This window comes from Styela clava, unplaced genomic scaffold (assembly GCF_964204865.1).
Source record: "Styela clava unplaced genomic scaffold, kaStyClav1.hap1.2 HAP1_SCAFFOLD_69, whole genome shotgun sequence".
NCBI lineage: Eukaryota > Metazoa > Chordata > Ascidiacea > Stolidobranchia > Styelidae > Styela > Styela clava.
The window spans coordinates 64,956-69,276 of NW_027556720.1; the positions used below are offsets into that span (position 1 = coordinate 64,956).

General features: G+C 28.1%; 1 non-coding gene across 1 annotated transcript; it reads left to right on the top strand.

The window, feature by feature from the left end:
- The first annotated feature begins 209 nt into the window (after positions 1-209).
- Trnag-ucc (transfer RNA glycine (anticodon UCC)) lies at positions 210-280 on the top strand. Its single transcript has one exon. It is a non-coding gene; the product is annotated as a tRNA-Gly (tRNA).
- Positions 281-4,321: the final 4,041 nt, after the last annotated feature.

The following is a 4,321-nucleotide window of genomic DNA, read 5'->3' on the forward strand; positions in this document are numbered from 1 at the left end:
CGAGAGTTAGCTATGAATCAAGCAGTCGGGTTTTACCCGGAAGTGAAGGTTTGAATCCTTTGACTCTCTTTAATTTTTTCATTGTCTAGCCCAAAAATCCAAGGGCTACTTCTCCGACTCAAGGCTAGTCAAAGGTAGCACTATATTAGTGTAAGCCTAGTTTACCATCGCTGTCTCTAAAGACCATTTTGACATGTGGTAAACGTTTTGCAGATGTAGTTTAGTGGTAAAACTTCAGATTTCCAATCTGACTATGGAGGTTCGATTCCTCTCATCTGCTCCAATATTTTCAGTGTCATTTTTGACATGTAATTAGGAACAACGACGTCTATAACGTCAGATTCCAAAATGTGCCGAGCATCACAATTAAACTGCTCATTATTTGAGGATATCAAAATGAAAATGATATGCGTCGAAAGAAAAATGACTCAAAGTGAGAAACTTTTAGTTTTAAGACAAAAGAGGTTAGTTTTAATATCACAAATAAAACATGTTAAACTTCTTTTTTTCTTATGTTTGTCTGTAATAATCATACCTTACTATTTATATGTAAAGTGTCACCAGAACGTGAAAATTATAAATAAAATAAGAAAAATTAATACTAAAATAGTAGAAGAAGGTGGGTACGAAACTAGCGTACAAAAATTATATAATCCGCACACTACGAAAATCCCTTGAAAGAGTCATAGTTAAATAATAATTATGGACAGAGAAAAAAATAAGAAGAAAATTGAAGACGAAAATGATGTCGCCGATGTTATTATTCTTTCAATTTTTATATAAGGAGATTAAACTAACATGCGTTTCAGAATGAGAACAAAAGAGCGGACAGACATTATTGAATCTATAAAGTTAAGTATCTGAACTGGTTATCATGATTTAAAAGATTTGAAAAGAAAATTAGATCTTGTTAGTCAAGATGTTTCACATAAAGAACAAGAAATAACTAGACTAGAAAACAAAAATGAAGACGCTGGTTTTATTAAATATTTATTTGTAAGAGACAAAATATTAAAAAGCGGATTAAAATATTGTGTTAAAAATTTTGATGAAATAAAAAAAGATAAAAGAAATGGGGCTATATCTACAACAGAAAACTTTTGACGTATAAATTGAGTATACAACACAAATTGCTTAGTAATAGAAGCGGAAAGACAAAAGAATAGGAGAGAAAAAAATAATGACAAATAAAGAAAATAGAAAATTGTTTTGAGGAACTTTTAATAAATTACATTATCATCGAGATTTACATTTTCAAAGTAATTTAATAGATATGGTGATGTTTGGGCCCGATATTAATGACTATAAATTTGAAGAAGAAATATTAGCTGTTATGAACGGCGAAGCCAGCATTGAAGATTTAAGTGATAATACTTTTGATAAATTAAAAGAAATGGTATTACTTGATGTTTTAGAAATGATAAAAACAAACGAACGTGTTTTAGATTGTGAACAAGCAAATTTAGATAGACGAAAAGACACTTTGAATTTATTAAGAAAGTTCAAAGAAAAACATTGAGAAAAATATAGAATTTATATAGAAGATATTGTTGAAGAAGTAAACAACCAAAATAATTACGATAAAGAAATTTTAGTAAAAATTTTAGATTATTTTAACGGTTATAACGTTAGAGGACTAAAAAATAATGATAAAGATAGTCACGTATTAAGATGTACTATAGGTTATAAAAATATGGGTATAAAAAACAAATCAGAGATAACTTTTTGTGTTGATTTAAAATTAAAACGTTTAGAACTTGAACTTCTAACAAACAAAGGGGCTATTTACCCTTCTTTCGTATTATATGAAGACAAAGAAAAAGTTATTAATAAAATAAAAGATGTATTGTTGAAAGAATACAAAACAACAGGAGGTCAAGAATAATGACAAAAAATAAACAAATCAAAGAAGTTTTAAGCTTCTTACAAAAAAATAGGTTAGACAGTATTGTCTTAGGGGTTGGCGCATTAAGTTTAATTGGTGCTATTACAGGAATTGTGTTACATAGTATCACATTGAGCAAAAGCGTACCCGCAAAGAAAGAATTATATAAAGAATTAGAAATTAAACGAGACGCAGATTTTGAAGCTCAAAAAGAAGCATCTATTGCTAAATATGGAGAAACCGAAGATTGAAATATAGATATGCCTATTGTTAATGGTACATATATGTATGATTTAGATACAACAGACAACAAAACAGTTCGTATGTCTTATGATGAATTAATGGCCGAATCTAGAATACAAGGTGGTAAATTAAATAAGCAACTTTTTATCGATGAATTTAATAAAGTAATTAAAGGGCAAAATAAAGATATCGATTACAAAAAAAATGCGATTTTTGGTAATACAGAATATGTTCAAAAAGGGTTAATAGAAGTATTGAAAGCATTATTAGCTTCTGCGCCTGAAACAGAAAGTAAACCAAAAATCTTGTCAGATTTTGGACTTTTAGTACGTAAAGTATTGAATTATAAAACCGATTTCGAATATGAATTAGATGATTTAAAGTTAATGTTAGAAAAAACCAAAGCCGATAAACAAACATGAATAGAATATAAGGACAGCGACTCAAATAAAACATTGTCAAAATCTTATAGTGATTTCAATAAAGCTTTATCTCTTTCAGAAAATGATACACAACACGGATATCACGCAGATCGTGTAGTAAATAATAGCATTGGGCTTGGATTAGCAGGTGTTGCTTTCATCGTTTTAAGCTTAGTTTTAACAAGCACAGCATTTAAATTGTGAAAAAAATTAAGAGGAGGAACAAAAAAATAATGAATCATTGAGAAAAAATAGAACATGAAAAATATTTTGATAAAGATAGAAAAAGTGGATTTCCAAGAGGAAACAGATTTTTTGATGGAAATGAATACTCAGAATATAAAATGTTCGAAGATATGTTATTATATCAAATATCTATTAAAGAAATAACTATTGAAGACCTCAAAATTTTATTTAAAGAATATAGTGAGCAAGATTTCAGAATAAAAAAAGAATATTTAAGTTTTCCACAAGTTATGAAATGAGAAGATATATATGAAGCAAGTAAAGGTATTCGACATTGTGAAGCGATGAAGAATTTATTAAGTTTTCATATTATTAAACTAGGAGGAGATGAATAATGACAGATAAAGAAAATACATGTTGTAGTTGTAAAACTGATATTGACCTTAAAGCAATAACAGGTATATTTAAACTACCTTATATTGTACTTAGTAATTTCAAAATATTAGCTAAAATATTAAAACTTCCTTTAGATGAGGTTCGAGAAAAATTAAATTGAATCAAAGATATAGGAAAACAAAATTGATATTGCGAAAGAGAAATGTACACTAATATGTTAACAGATGAAATAGAAACACTCAAATTACAAAATGAAGATTTGAAGTTTGTGATGCACTGTATGGAAAATTATAAATGTCGTTGCTGGATGAACAACTAAAATGTTAGATTTCAGAGGACAAAATTTATACAACTTAGGGCCAATTTTTTTAGTTACTGGTCCTATGTTTGCCGGAAAAACGGCTTGAGTACAAAGAAAATTAATTGAATGAGAGTGTGAAGACGCACCAATTTTTCAAAGAGAAGATACAGTTAGAAAAGAAAGACAGATTGAAAATGTAATTACGTTTAAAAATGCTGTCGATTTAAATAGCAAGTTGGAAGAAGTATTAGAGAAAATCAGAAACAAGAAATTACCAGAAATTATCGTTTTTGAAGAATGCCATTTTCTACCTCTTGAATTTTTTAATCATATTGACAAATTAATCAGCTGAGGAATTGTATTGTTATTTTGCGGTCTTAGATTACTTAATAATGATGTACGTCGATTTATGATGAAAACTTTAGAAGGGAAAGCAGATTTTATTGTTAATTTAGAAGGTACTGATTTTTGCTCATCTTGTAAAGGCACACCAGATTATTCTTTATCATATAGAAAATCAACTAAATCAATGAGTTATGTAGGTGGCTCAGACACTTACCAAGCATTATGTATGAAATGTTTCATAAAAAAAGAAAAATATAAGGAGAAAAATATATAAAATGAATATGAATGAAAATAATATTGAAAATAACGCGCTAAAAAACATCGAGTATTATATGTGACAAAATGTTTTTAAAAGTTCTTATACGGGCGTTTCATTACTTTCAATACCTAAAGTTTTTGACTACGATTTTAAAAAAATGTATCAAGACAAACCAAAAAAAGGAAAGAAAGAAAGTGAATCAGATTTCAACAACAGAAAAGTACAAGTTACAAATTACAATAAAGTTGTAAAAAATTACATCGATACACATAAAGAAACAATTA